The 16122-nt window shown below is 36.4% G+C and overlaps 1 long non-coding RNA gene across 5 annotated transcripts; it reads right to left on the reverse strand.

The window, feature by feature from the left end:
* Window positions 1-1921: 1921 nt before the first annotated feature.
* On the reverse strand, window positions 1922-7920 carry LOC148865059 (uncharacterized). Of its 5 annotated transcripts, XR_016110731.1 has the most exons (7): window positions 7065-7227; window positions 6727-6918; window positions 6019-6105; window positions 5842-5910; window positions 2816-2925; window positions 2315-2405; window positions 1922-2127 (listed from the first exon to the last, which is right to left on the reverse strand). It is a non-coding gene; the product is annotated as an uncharacterized LOC148865059 (long non-coding RNA). The 5 variants fall into 5 exon arrangements; XR_016110730.1 differs by lacking the exon at window positions 2315-2405 and having other exon boundaries at window positions 7065-7267; XR_016110732.1 differs by lacking the exons at window positions 1922-2127; window positions 2315-2405; window positions 7065-7227 and adding an exon at window positions 7510-7920 and having other exon boundaries at window positions 2713-2925.
* Window positions 7921-16122: the final 8202 nt, after the last annotated feature.

Raw genomic sequence — 16122 nt, forward strand, 5'->3', positions numbered from 1 at the left:
CTAATGGAGCACGATTCAACTTATACAAAAAGACAAAACATCCATTTTCATTTCACACTTAGTTCGGACTTTGACCCCCTCCCTATCCTCATTTTGAACCCTAGTACAATAGCAGCTCATCGACGTCTTCACTCTACACCAACGCCCTCGTGAACGACGAAGCCACTACCGGCGAGAGACATCATTCGGCGGTACAGCAGGTACTCTCTCTAGTCCGTACGCCTTCTTCCTCTTCCTCTTCCTCTCCCTCTTCTTCTTCTTATAAGGGGGTTCTTGTGTTCTCTATTCAATATATTAAACTCTTACATTAGCGGGAGCAACAACCAACCACCTGGTCTGATATGAATAACCACCCACCTAGTTCACATCTTGCCTATGAGCCTAGGCACATCTTTTAAAACATGGTTCTGAGTACTGCTATGAATACACACATTTCAATTATGAATACACCATATGTCCATGTGAACTCTCACTTCCCAACCCACATGCTAGTTGATAAAGGACTTGCCACTTGCCCTGCCTAATCACTCCTTCCCGATTGTTTGAGTTATCATGTACAGATAAATTTGGGTTCTTGTAATTATTCAATGTTAATTCTTCAACCATTACTCCAGCATCCACTAAAAAGTTCAAAAATTCCTCTAAAAGAATTTAGAGATAGTTGGTTGAGAATTAGAGGTGTGTTTGTAATGCACCTCTAAATTAGCCTTTTAGAGGCATATACGACTGTCTATTGCATTGACGCTAAAAGCCCTATATAGAAGCAGTTATAAGTGCTTCTAAAAGTTCAATTTAGAAGCACATTCGAACGCCTTTAAATGGTTTTGAGGTGATTTTATATACCTCTAAAAAAATCTACAAGAAGGAAAAAATCTCAATTAAAAATGTTTCAATTTTTTAGAGGAACTTTTAACTGTCTTTAAAGATATATGCCTTGACATTTAGAGGCACTTTTGGCCACCTCTAAAAGATTCCAACTTTTTTTTAAAAAAAGTGCAATATATTGTGAATATTTTCAATCAAATATGAATACATATGAACTAAAATATATTGTACAATATATTGTGAATATTCTCATTGAAAATAATCTTAACAAGAAATCGCAGAAAACAAATGAATACCTATAAACAATGAACTAAAATAAAATCAATTATATCTCACAATGTTATAGAATCGAAGCTTCCCTAACCCTTCAACCAGAAAATAAAATCTTACAGATACTTCATGATGAAATCGCAGCTTCCAGATGAGAGGGGGCGAACTCTGCTTCTTCCTCCTTAGTTGTTAATTGTTCTCTCTCAAGACTGAAGCTCTCTTGGAGGATTTTATGATGCCCTTGGGTGCTAATCCACCCCCTTTATATAAGCTTAAGAGGGAACTATCTCCTACTCCTCTAAAGAGTTTTTTCTTCATTAGGAGTTTAGTTCTCTAATAGATAATGCCTAGATTAGATCTAATCTACTCCTATCTCTTAACAGGTAATCTTAATCTCTTTTATCTTTCTACAAATACAACAGAAAATTGAATCTGATAGGACTCTTTGATGATTCTTATTCATGCATGCTAATTCGTATTGGGCTTTCTCAACAAATTAGGCCGCTGCAAGGCTTCTCTATGAATTAGGCTTCTCTACGAATTGGCTTAGACTTCGGGCTCGATTTTGACCTCGATGCAGTCTGAATCTATCAAAACTCAAAACATAAAAATTGTAGAGTTATTTCTTATCTTTTCAACGCATCTTAAATCATCTCAATCGGAGTCCGGATGGGAGAGTTATGCCCAAATTACCACACGACGCTGAAACTGTGCAAAATTACCCGATTAGCCTTATTTTTTACCTAACGCCTTCTTTTGTGCCCTAAATCGAAATACAAGAATAGTGAATCCAATTAGGTACTAAATAAGTGTAAAAGACTGAATATTAAGGGATAAAAATATGATAATTTTTATTCTCATAAAAAAGCACAACATTCAGGCCTCATTATATTCCATTTTCCTTTTCACTAGATGACTTCTTTTTTGACAACTTACAAATCAAATATAGAATTGAAAAGAAAATCGCTTTTAACATATAAAGAAACAAAATGCTCTTTATAATCTTCATCCAATCCTCTCTTCCTCTACAACCTGTAAAGAAAAGCAGCAAAAAGAAAATACCAAACTAAGTAAATAAATTTTGTAAATTAATAGCTTTTGTTTATCTAATTACATATAGCAACAAATATGAAATAAAAACACATGGGCAAAGAGATGGTTTGTCAAAGGTTATTATTTTCAAGAAAGAATAGGTTTAGGAATCTGAACCCTGGATTACCTCTTCTATTGATCTGAAAGGGAGAATGAATAAAACGCTTGGATCTCTGAGGCAATAGAGAGGTGGAGCAGTGTCTAAAACGGAGCAATGCCTAAAACAACTCCAGAAAGAGAGAGACATGTATTTTCTAGAACAATTCCAGACCAATTTATAATTGTATAACAAAATTTCATACATAAGGCATCATAGATGAATAATAGCAGGAAACCAGGCAACTTTACTACATGCTAACCTAAATTAACCAAAATAGTTAACCATAAGTATTGGAAGACTAAGAGATGTGCTCAACTAAATCAACAATTCTAAGCATGACAGTGATCCAGCTGCTACAGATGACAGTAATGGGGTAATACTACAAGGTAATAAAAAAGAAAACAAAAAGGAGAAAGGAACCAAAATATGAAAATGCCAATAATTATTACAAGAACAGAAATAAAGGTTCACAGTTAGCAAAAGAAATGGTACAACAGTAAATGCTTATTCATGTTGGGGTAACTTTACATCATCTTGTTGACCATTCCCAGCAATCCAAATCAATGGGGCACTAGCATCACTTTGTGAATTTATATCAACCCCCTTGGAGAGTGAAAACCTCAGCAACTCACTATTTCCTACAAAAATAATGAAAATGATAAGAAAATAAATTGAAAATGCTAATTACATCATGTTAACAAATGAGTTTCAAATTCCTAGAGTAGAGTACCAACACATGCATAATTTAGCATAATTTAGAATAGTTCCTAAACTAAAAGTGGGGCTTGTGCCAATGTTTTCAAAATGACATTAACCCAGATGATTGATCCAATTATCCAGGCAGTTGAATATGTTATGGATTTTTTATGGTTTTGATCGTTAGAATAGGTGAATTGTCCTATTGAACCAGTTGACCCAATTAGCTGAGTAGGTCAAAGCTCAAGATAGTTTTTAAGATATTGGTTTGTATTCTAAGCAAACAACTAATGTGTTACCACATGAAGAGTAATGCAGGAAACTGACAACCCAACATAAAAGTAATCAATATAAAAGCTCAGCAGAATACAATATCTAGCAAGCAGTAAACAAATATCAAATTTACAAAGATACTTTTAATGCTATTACCCAAGACAAAGATCTACATAATTAAAACAAATGGGTAGATGTAATGCAACCATGAACATTTTTTTCTATTACAATAATCGATGTAATATAAGTTCTTTGATGTGATCCATTTTGTGTTGTAACTAAGTAATGACTAAGGTCTCTCATTCCAACATGTATACGTAGTTTTACAAACTTAATTTTGGACAAGAAATATCTTTAATTTGTTAAATGTTTTGACTTTCATAGCTACTAAAGATCTACTTATTTTTAGTAAAGATTTTTGTTGGCATTTCATGGAAATAAAGACAGGAGTTGAAGTCCAATAAGTGCATGGAATCCAATTCAAGTAAGCTAAAGATATGAAGGAACATGGAGTTAGGGATTAGGAAGGGCAAAAGTATTCTGTTAACAATAGAAGATCTTTATGGATTTTGACATTCATAAATCTATAGAAAAGACAAATAGAAAGAAATTTGCATCTTTACCATCTATGATATATTTCTTTTTCATGCAAAAAGATGGAATCAAGGAAACCAGAATATATCTTACATGTCAATTGTCATTTTCTCAATGGTACCTAGATTTTCAATTATGTCAAACAAGAGTGCAAAGGGGAAAGAAAAAGATACATGTATCCGCCATTCAAAAACATTGTCTTCGTGTATTAAGTGATTTTTCATCCACTAAGAAAAGCTCATGTAACATTGGTTTTGGTTATGTAGAGTTGTAGACCTTTTGTAATTCATAACGAGAGTCTACTTAGCAGCAAGTATTGGATTGTTTAAGTTTGATAATGAGGTTTATATGTAAAAATTGATCCATGGGAGAGAAATGTAAATGCTGGTAGGGAATTCTTTAGACTTGTTTTAGTTCTTTTCTTGTGCTCTCTGATATTTTCTTCTCCCTAATTAATTATGCAATGAAAAAAAAAAAAAAAACACTACGTCTTTGTTTCATATCTGAAACCTTATCTAAAAATACCAATATCATTTCCCTTCCTTCTATTCAGATCTCAACCCCACACTCACAAAGTCCAAAACCAAAAGCTTATCCATTTCCAAAATCTTTCTATACCTTCTAGCCACATCAAATTTCAATCTCAAAATAAGTTTTAAATATCCTAATATCTCGTAGAAGATTTTAGCCAAAATTCTGAAGATTAAAGCATGGCAACAGAAAAGAGTATTTGATTTTGTTTGGCCATTTCCAACTCAACCAAGAAACCTCTGTCTAAGAAATCCCCTAAGAAATAATTTATTTCCTTCTACCTTGATATTATCTCTTGAGAGGTTTTTCATTCTAGCATTTTAAGTTTTATATTAGTCGGTTTATCCTGGCTACAAACATAACCACCAGCAGTTAGGGAACCTGGGCATGAGCTAATTACTTAACCAGATGTACAGAGCAACAAACCATGTAATTGATGGCATGGATCTTCAGCTACCCCTTTTAATGTTGTTTTTTTCTTGAAATAACAAAAATCTCACATTTTAATATTATCATGTTACTGGTATGGCATACTAGTAACATGCAACAACCATGAGGTTGATCAGATTGTCTATAAGAAGCTACTAGAAGATGTTTGGTCACGCATCAATGCTATGATGGAAGTTGGGGCAGCTTAGGTAGTCACTTGTCAGATTTTTTCTCTAAATGCAATAAATCATATTGGTAGTCCACCAGTATAAATTTAGAAGGAACAATTTGACATTAACATTTAAAGGATTGAGAAGGGGTGGAGAGAGAGAGAGAGAGAACATTGGATGAACTATAGCTCCATTGAAGCATAAGCATCAGCCATAGGCCTTTGAACCCGAGGTAATTGATAATGCCGGAGGCTCTAAGCATATAGAGTACAAAATTAAAAAGCCACATGTTTTTAAACTACACAAAAAGTTTGACACAACAAATGGACCTTGGAACTTGTATTACAAGTGCAGCAAAGCCATTATAAACTATTGGTTATGAAGCAAGGGTGACCATTGACATTGCTGATAAGGACAAATGGCAAACAAGATAAGGTGAGTTCAAGATAAGAACAACCACTTTGTGCCAAAACAATGACAAAGGTTAAGTCCCCATCCAGCCCACCACTACAAAGACACCAGATAGCTGGGACCAACATTGAGTAACAGTCCTATACCTTCTTTTATAGCCATGAATTAGTAGAGAACAAGGTATACAAATAAATATAAAAATTATCATGGTCATCTAAGCCAGGACATATGAAAAGGTGAACAAACATTGTCACCTACACACAAAACACAATATATAATGCAGCACACTAAGACAAATTGCTGAATCTCCCTTTCTGTCATCATGGAATGGATGCAAGGATAAAAGAAGCCATAAACTCAAACTACAACAATTTGAGGAATATAGTCATAGATGAATAACCGAGAATAAAGACTAAAATACAAGATAAAAAGGCTAAGACGTGTGCTTACTATATAGAAAATTTACCACTTATTAGCAATAAATTTTGCCTCCAGACGAGCCATTAGTGCAATATTATCCTACACAGAAATCAAAGGATAAGAAAAAAGGAACACATCAGTTGAAAAACCAACAATTCAAGAACAAATCAAGGAAGACACAGAAGAAATTGAGTGCAGTGAAGGTACCTTGAGCAATCAATTCAAAGCAGCTTTATTCTAAGCACTTGGAACCATTGCACCAATCAAAGACTGTGCAGCCTTATTAAATTCAACCTACATGAAAGAAAAAACCTCCTTAACATATGAAGCAATCATTATAGAGAACCAAAATGCAAATATTGCATTGAAAATTATGAAAAAAAATGGAAAATATGTTAAATAACCTCATTTTTTCATGACATGTGAGAACTTGTCCCTACGGAAAAATGTTGCACAACCTCATATTTATTGGTATAATGTAAGGTCTAAAAACAAGAAAATACCCAGCTATCTGCACATCCTTGGTCTGGAATTCCATTGCTCAAGAAAAAGATGTACCTTCTACACTAAGTTTTTTTTCTTCTTCTTTTTTAAAAGGGAGCAGGTAACATCAACCTCTAGTTACAAAATACTAGCATTATTATGCCATGAACAGGTAAAAGTTAATTTAGGTTTTGGCTCAGTCCCATAGACCACAATATAAATAAGACTAACGAAATTTTCCTTGTACATCAATTAGTTGGGTTTTCAGAATACATCAGACAACAAGAAATTCTATGAGCTATCTAAAATACTAGAAAAAGCATACCTCTTAACAAGAATCATAACCAACTAAGATTACCAAGAGAAGAATAAGTATCACTCCTCAAAACAAACAAATCTAGAGATGGAGTAAATGAATGCACACCAACTTACCTCTTGAAGACAAAGGATGTCTGCACGATAGCCAACAATATCTTGAAGCAAATTCTATCTACGATAATGGCCAAGAAAGGGCCCAAGAGGGGCAGTAACTGGGACGACAATCCGAAGATTTCTTCATTTCCCACCACGTTTTGGACTTTATCACCCGAGGTCGATCAACAATAAGCAAAGAGTAATGGCGACCTGTGATTCGGTGGACAAAAATTAAAAGAGAGTTGTAGAAAAAGGGAAAGTAAGAAAGAAATAGAAAAAAAAAAAAAAAAAAAAACAAGGATAGGGAGGAAGAGAATAAGAAATAAATAAAAAATGAGTGAGAAAACCAAACTTGCCACTGCAAGTTTGTCCAGTGTTGTCAAGAGAGTTCATTCGTCCGAAGAGGGTGAGAGAGAGAGAGAGAGAGAAGGTGCGAAGAGAGTTTAAAAGGGGGAGAGGAAGTGGGAAAATAGGGATACAGGTTTGGCTCAAGAAGATGTTAAGAGTCGCTCGTTTGTCCGGGAGGAGATTTGGCATTCGCACGTGACGGTTTTTGCGCGCTAAACCTAAATGGCGACCATTTTCTTTTGTCTGCCAAATATGCAAGGATAAAAATTGACTAAAGAGGCATTAAAAAGTGCCTCTATGACAATCAAATAATCCTGCCTTCTTTGATATGCTTTGGAGGCATTTTTTTGTGCCGCCTCTAGCCATGAGCCTCTAAATGTAAGAATTCTAGTAGTGGTCATTAATAGAATGAGGGCTAGCACACATAGGTTCTGATCCAGCTAAAGAGCTTACACATCTGTTTAACCTCCGACTGTGTAAAACATCTATAAATACTTAGGGTGAGCTCTTGGCCCAACCACTCCCAGAGATACAAACATGGCAAATGGTTCCAACACATTGTGGTTGCTTGGTTTCAGGGCATGATCGTTTTCTTTCCTTCCGAGGTGTACACCTTCCACAACATCATTTGCAATCACTTCTTCACATGTTCCTTCGATTCCATACAAAGAGACTTCATTCGATTGCATGTACTATGTTCTCTACAAAATCGAGAGGTTCAATAAAAAATTGAAAGGACCTTGGACAGGGTCGCTGGTGGCTTCATCGTTCACGGGAGCACCAGTGTGGAGTAAAGGTGTCGGTGAGCTGTTGTTGTGCTAGGGTTTGAAATGAGGATAGGGAGGGGGAGTTCGAATTGAGTGTGAAATGAAAATGGATGTTTTGTCTTTTGTATCCGATTGAACTAAACTCCATTAGTTGATGACCAAACCCACATTAACGTTACCCATCCTATGGTCAATCGACGTGGTCGAACGTGATTGGTGGGTTCAGGCGTCCAATGCACCATGGGTGCTGTTTTTTTTGTTAAGCTGCATTTGTTTTAGGTGTAAATTCAGTTTTACACCAATGGTAAATGTAAACCTGTTTAGTTGTTGATGGAAATTGGGACACACCAATGGGAAATGACCAAACCCACATTAACGTTACCCATCCTATGGTCAATCTACGTGGTCGAACGTGATTGGTGGGTTCATGCGTCCAATGCACCCATGGGTGCTTTTTTTTTTTTTGTTAAGCTGCATTTGTTTTAGGTGTAAATTCCGTTTTACACAAATGGGAAAAGTGAACCGGTTTAGTTGTTGATGGAAATTGGGACCGATAGATTTTGAAATTTTACACCAACTATGTTTGGTTGTCAAAGTGTAAATTGGGTGAGATGGGAGCTACTGTAGTTGACACAGAAGGAGGAGGGAAGAAGAGGAAGAAGAAGAAGAAAAAGGAGGAGAAGAGAGAAAGAGAGAGAACGAAAGAGAGACTCTTGGAGAGAGAAAGGTCGGAGGTGGGTTCACAGATTTGCCGCTACAACTGGTTGTAGCAGTGGTGATTGAACAAAGAAAGAAAAAAGGGGGCAAGAAGAAGAGAGAGAGAGAGAGAGAGATCATATTGTTGTGCTGCAACTGGGTTTTTCCGTTGTCGCCTTGGGTTTAGATCTGCCCTAGGAGAGAGAAATCTCATACTGCCACTGTAACTGGGTTTTACCGCTACTGCTTTGGGTTCAGATCTGCCCTGGGAGAGAGAAATCTCATATTGCCGCCACCGCCCTAGGAGAGAGAAATCTCATATTGCCGTTGTAGGTTTTCCTTCTAGATGTTTGATGGAGACGCATTGGTGTCAGCAAGAGAAAAAATGACAAGAAAGAGATGTTAGTTTTACGCTGACAATTTTGATGTATATTTTACATTGACCGTCGATGTAAAAAAAAATAAAAAATGAGTTTTACACCGATTGACGATGTAAAATTACACTATTTCCAAACATGTGTAAAATCGAACTGGGGTATAAAGTTTTCCTTGATTCCATTTTCCACCCCAAACAAACATGGCCTTACATGCAAGGTTTAAAATATTAATACGATATACATTGTTTTAACCCTTTTTTGTTTACTTCATGCACGTTGGGAGTTTTCTTCGAAGAACCCCTGTTATTTTCTCAAGCGTGTGCTTCTTGACACATGTATGGTGCAACTTAGAATGGTCTGAGACTTGCATAAACTTGAAGTGGAGCTTCTCAATCTCCTTGTGTGAAGAACATCAATCTTACCGAAAGCAACAACCTCTAAATTAGACAAAATGACAGTCATTTTGGTGGGGTGATAAAGATAAAGCTTCTAGGCACACTATACCATGGAACAAGCTATGCCAGCCAAAAGAACAAGGAGGGCTAGGTTTTAGAACCTATGGCATCATGAATCAAGCCATGTTCAGGAAACAAATTTAACAAATAAGTAGGAGCTATGGTGCAAACAAGTCAAGCTAAAATACTTCCCTCATACCTCTCTCTTTGTGTAATGTTGATTAAAATCCAATGGGTTTGATTGGTCAATTACATGAGAAATTGCACCTGCACACTTGTTTGAAAAATCAGTTTTTTCTCTTACAAAAACCTAGTTTTGAACTTGTCCCACATTGGAAAATTATAAGTTTTGTTTTCAGTATTTCAATAGGAGTTGATTTACACTCCTTAGAATTAGTAGAGGAGAGTATGGGGATTCGATACCGCGCAATGCGCGCTATGGGGATTCGATACCGTGCAATGCGCGCACACGCGTGTGCGCGCGTGTGTGCGGCGCAATGAGGTGCGCTTTGCTCGCACTTCACGTGGCTCGCGATGGGCAGCTTTGGTTTGGTGCATTGCTGACCGTTGATCACCGTTGATGAGATCAACGGTCACAATTCGATCGGGTGTGATCAAAAGGCACAATTCAAAGTTAACAGTCACTAACTGTTAACTACTTTTTAAACAGTCACAATGTTTGAAATTGTGACTGTTCAAAGTACCTTCTCTAAACTAGCACCTACCTTTTCTTCATACCTCTTCACAAATTATTTAAAGAGCATGAATCAGACTCCAAAACACACAATTTCGAAATTCACTCTCTCTCTCTCTCTCTCTCTCTCCAGTCTAGTCTGCTACAGTCTCACAACTTTGCTGGTTGTAGATTCTTGCCCATGGCAAGGCTCTGTTGTATCCTGGGAACGAATTTGCCTGTAACCCAACAGCAAATTCAATAAAACTGAGTGGGGGCAAATAACGTTCTAAAAATAGTGTCTTCAGACGCGCCTCAGAGCTTCTCCTCCAAAGTTACAATGATTCCATTTTCTCCAACAATTTTAGAATGTTATTCTGCAATGGAGGCGGAAGCAAGCATGACTTCGATCAAGATGATGAACCAAGATCTTGTTCGACTAGACTAGTTCGATGGAGCAAATTTTAGCCGATGGTAAGACAATATGATCTTCTTTCTGACCACACTGAAGTTATACTATCTGCTGGACCCTAAATCTGCAATCACTTCCTAAACCCACTGACAAAGACTCAGAGAAACTAAAGAAGGAAAGAGCAAAATGAGAAGATGACTCACTTTTGTGCCGATGACACATACTGAATGCTTTATCAGACCGACTCAACAACTTCTACAAGGAACTTACATCTCCAAAAGAAATATGTAAGGCCCTGGAATTCAAATACAAGGTGCAAGAAACAGGTACGAATAAGTATCTTATTGCATAATACTTTAACTTCACCATGAACGACCATAAACCCATACTGAAGCAAGTTCATGAACTACAAGTGATAGTCAACAAAACTCGATCCCTTAACATCATCATTCCTGAATCTTTCCAAGTGGGAGCAATCATTGCCAAACTTTCACCCTCTTGGAAGGATTATAGGAAGAAGCTTCTGCACAAGGCTGAAAAAACTTACCTTGGAGCAAATTCAACAACACCTTCGTATTGAAGAAGAGTCTCGAATTAGAGACAGTAAGGATAAGACCATAATCGGTATGCTGAACTCTAAGGTCAATTTTGTGAAAAATGGATCGAAAAAGACTAACCCTTCATTACAAGTAAAGAAGAATGATGGGAACTTCAAGAAGAGCAACAATAAGAAAGGATTTTGCTATGTTTGTGAAAAGAATGGGCATTATGCCCGAGTCTACCTACATCGCAAAGGTGGAACCAAGACTACAAACATGGTAGAAGACAATCCAGTGGCCATGATTACTGAAGTCAACATGGCAGAATCGTCCTCTGGATGGTGGTTTGATTCAGGCACCACAGACCATGTTTGCAAGGATAAGTCCTTGTTCAAGACATACGAAGAAGTGGCTAATGGCCAAGAGGTACAGATGGGAAACCAAACATATGCCAAAGTTGCTGGAAGAGGCAGCGTAGAGTTGAACTTCACCTCCAGAAAGACATTGATTCTCTTAAATGTTCTCTATGTTCTTGACATTAGAAAGAACTTGGTCTTAGTAAATCTTGTTTATAAGAGGGGATCCAAAGTTGTTTTTGAATCTGACAAACTAATCATATCCAAGAATGAGATGTTTGTTGGAAAGGGATATGGTTGTAATGGTATGTTCAAATTAAGTATTAATGAATGAAAAGTTTCTACTTATATTGTTGATTCTTTCTCTTTATGGCATGATAGATTAGCACACTTGAATTTTAAATCCATAAAGAACATGAGCAAACTTGGTATAATTGCTTACAGTAATGAATCAATTGAAAAATGTGAAATATGTGTAAAATCTAAAATGGCTAAGAAACATTTCCCTAGTGTTGAGAGAAATTCTCAACTTCTAGACCTAATCCATTCTGACACTTGTGAATTCAATGGTGTATTAACTAGAGGAGGTAAGAGATACTTCATAACATTTATAGATGACTTTTCTAGGTACACCTATGTTTACCTTATGAGAACTAAGGATGAAGCATTTGACATGTTTAAACTATATAAGACTAAAGTTGAAAATCAACTAGAAATGAAAATTAAAATCCTTAGAAGTGATAGGGGTGCTGAATACTTTAAAAATGATTTTAATTCTTTTTGTGAATAATTTGGAATAATACATCAGTGTTCTGCTTCTTATACCCTTCAACAGAATGGTCTGGCTGAAAGGAAAAATAAAACACTTACAGAAATGATAAACTGCATGTTGTTAATAAAATGTCCATATGAATTATGGACAGGAAGAAAGCCTTATTTAGCATATTTAAAAGTGTGGGGGTGCTTAGCATATTATAGAGTTTCAGATCCTAAAAGAACCAAATTATGACTCAGAGCTAAGAAAAGTATGTTTGTTGGATATGCAGAACATAACAAGGTCTATAGGCTTCTAGACTTAGAGTCCAACATAATAATTGAAACTAGAGATGTTGAATTCTTTGAAAATAAAATGTGTTATGAACCTACAGAAAATGACAGAGAAACTCAAATCTCGATACATGTTGATAATAATGAGACTGAAAGAAGAAATGACAGAACTGTAACACCTACAATAGGACTTAGAAGAATTCAAAGACAAAGAACAGAGAAGCACTTATATTCAGATTTTATCTCTATTTAGTCAATTGTATTTTTGGTTGAAGTTGATAGAGAGAAGATTTTAAATAAGGAACCTATTGTCCTAAACATTGAAAATGATTCAAAAACTTATAGTGAGGCCATGACCTTTAGAGATGATGCATTTTGGAAGGAAGCTATAAATGATGAAATGGATTCAATAATGTCCAATAACACATAGGTACTAATAGACCTACCTCTAGGATCAAAACCAATAAAATGTAAATGGATGTTTAGAAGAAATACAACATTGATGGAACTATACAAATTTTTAAGGCTAGATTGGTAGCAAAAGGATTTAGTCAAAAGAAAGGGATTGATTATTTTGACATCTATGCATCAGTGGCTAGAACAACTTCTATTAGAATACTCATAGCATTAGCATCCATTTATCACTTATTTGTTCACCAAATGGATGTTAGAACCACTTTTTTAAATTGTGATTTAAATGAAGAGAGTTATATGGAACAACCAGAAGGATTTGTTCTTTCTAGAAACGAGAAAGAAAGTCTATAAACTGGTTAAATCACTATATGGATTAAAAAAAACACCTAAACAATGACATGAGAAATTTGATTCTTGCATCATAGCTTTGGTTTTAAATATAATAGTACTGATAGATGCATTTACTCAAAATTCACTGAAAATTATGGAGTAATTGTATGTCTTTATGTTGATGATATGCTTATTGTGGGTACCAATATGGTTAGCATAAATGAAACTAAAAACTACTTATCCTCTGTCTTCAAGATGAAATATTTAAGAGAAGTAGATACAATTTTGGGAATAAAAGTTAAACAGCATAGTAGGGGCTATGTATTAAGCCAATCACATTATATTGAGAAAGTACTTGACAAATTTAAGCATTTAGGGTTTAAAAAATATAGCACACCATATGATTCTAGTATAAAGCTAGTAGAAAATAATGGTAGAGCAATTGCACAACTTGAGTATGCTAGTGCAGTAGGGAGCTTGATGTATGTTATTCTTTGTACCAGACCTAATATTGCATTTGCAGTAAGTAATTCAGTCGGTTTACAAGTAATGGAGATAACAAGTTGGATTACCGGTAATGGAGATAACAAGTCTACATCTGGATGGATTTTCGTCTTTGGTGGGATTGCACTCTCTTGAGCATCCAAGAGACAAACTTGTATATCTCACTCGACCATGGAATCCGAATTCATAGCCTTAGCGGCTGTTGGAAAAGAGGCTGAATGGATTATGAATTTATTATTAGATATAAAACTTTGGCCTAGTCCTATGCCTCCAATTTCCATTTACTGTGATAGTGAGGCAACTCTGTCAAGGGCCTACAGTGGTACCTACAATGGTAAGTCCAGACATATAAATCTGAAACATGAATTTGTTACGCAACTGAGATGGAGTCATCACTATAACATATGTGAGGTCAAGTAAAAACTTGATTGATCCTCTTACCAAGGGTTTAGCTAGAGAATTTGTAAGAATGACAACCAAAGAGATGGGATTAAAACCCTTTACTTAGTCACTTGTAATGGTAACCCAACCTGAACTGAAAAGCCATCAGTATTGGGTTTAATGGGTAACAACAAGTTACAGCAATGTGACTGTTAGCACTGACATTGAGAAATTTCCCATCACAACATAAACAGTGTTGTCCATTATGATGAGAGGTTGAGATAAACTCTTAATGAAGTTCTGAAATGTGTCAAATAACGGAGCACATAGTGGAACTTCACCTATGTGAACATAGAAATGGTGTCGCTTCTCATGAGGGTTTGGGTTTGCTTTTGGGATTGTTAATGAAACCAGGAAAGAAGCACATGGCCATAACAGTGCTGAGCAAAATTTGAAACTCTTGTAGAGACTGAACATCTTTATGTGTATAGGTGTCTCCAGTCTGTTTTTAGAGTAATTGGTTTAAGATCTTACCACCAATAACTTTGACAAGGCTCTGAGATAACTATACTAACAAGTGGTTTAAATTGATAAACAACTTTTGTATGCATAACTGTGTCATAGTAGTTTGGATTGAGAGAGAACTATGTAATTGATCAATTAATGTGGGGGATTGTTGGATTTTAATCTCATAAGAGATTAAATCTAATGGGTTTGATTGGTCAATTACATGAGAAATTGCACCTGCACACTTGGTTGGAAAATCGGTTTTTTCTTTTACAAAAACCCTGTTTTGAACTTGTCTTACATTGAAAAATTATAAGTTTTGTTTTCAGTATTTCAATAGGAGATGATTTACACTCCTTAGAATTAGTAGAGGAGAGTATGGGGATTCGATATCACGCAACGCGCGCGCACGCGTGTGCGCGGCGCAATGAGGCGCATTTTGCTCGCACTTCGCGTGGCTCGCGATGGGCAGTTTTGGTTTTGGTGCGTTGTTGATCGTTGATCGCATCTGATCACGATTCGATCGAGTGTGATCAAGAGGTACAATTCAAAGTTAACAGTCACTAATTGTTAACTACTTTTTAAACAGTCACAATGTTTGAAATTGTGACTGTTCAAGGTGTCTTCTGTAAACCAGCACCTACATTTTCTTCATACCTCTTCGCAAACTATTTAAGGAGCATGAATCAGACTCTAAAACACACAATTTTGAAATTCACTCTCTCTCTCTCTCTCAGTTCGGTCTGCTACAGTCTCATAGAAGGTTTCTTTGGAAACTCTTCAACTTTATTGGTTGCAGATTCTCCCCAAGGCAAGGCTTTGTTGTATCCTGAGAACGAATTTGCCTATAACTCAACAACAAACTCAGTAAAACTACTGAGTGGAGACAAATAACGTTCTAAAGACAGCCTCAGAGCTTCTTCTCCAAAGCTACAGTGACCCCATTTTCTCAAACACTTTAAAAAAAGGAAGTCGCATTTCTGAATGGTGGCAGCAAGCACATCAGCTACTACCATTACTGCGTTCGAATTTACTGTGCTCCATCAAGGATGGGCTAGATGTCTCTACCACTTCGGATCCTTAGGTTCCAACGCTGTCCATACACATACCACATCCTAATTTGCCGTCAGCTCAAGCTAGGATGCGTGATATGAAGGTGTGAGAGTTTCTTAACCCAGATGGTTCATGAAGTCTCCCAATGCTCCAGCAATTCTTTTCAGCTTTCACCATTCAATATATTATAGCAATACACCTAGAGCCAAGTCAGTCGATTGATCTACTTATTTGGAAAGAAAAACTCTTCTGGCCAATACATTGTAAAGTCGGCCTTTCATCTCTTCTCTTCATTGGGTGCATCAAGCTCGACCACTCACTTCAAGTGGAAGCTCAAAATTCCATACCGGTTCCAAGCCTTTATTTGGAAGACCCTCTGGGATGGACTTCTCACAAAAAGTAAGTGCCCTTGGTTACTAGAACCGGACAAACTTTGTGCATTCTGCAACAGCCAAGAGGAGACCACACACCACCTCTATTTTCAATGCCCATTTACGGGCTGTATGGTGCGGAGCCCAAATTGGCTTAAATCCTTGTACAATTCCACAATCACCC

The sequence above is a fragment of the Nelumbo lutea genome, chromosome 3 (assembly GCF_056320005.1).
Source record: "Nelumbo lutea isolate HS-2025 chromosome 3, American lotus-T2T, whole genome shotgun sequence".
NCBI classification, from domain to species: Eukaryota; Viridiplantae; Streptophyta; class Magnoliopsida; order Proteales; family Nelumbonaceae; genus Nelumbo; species Nelumbo lutea.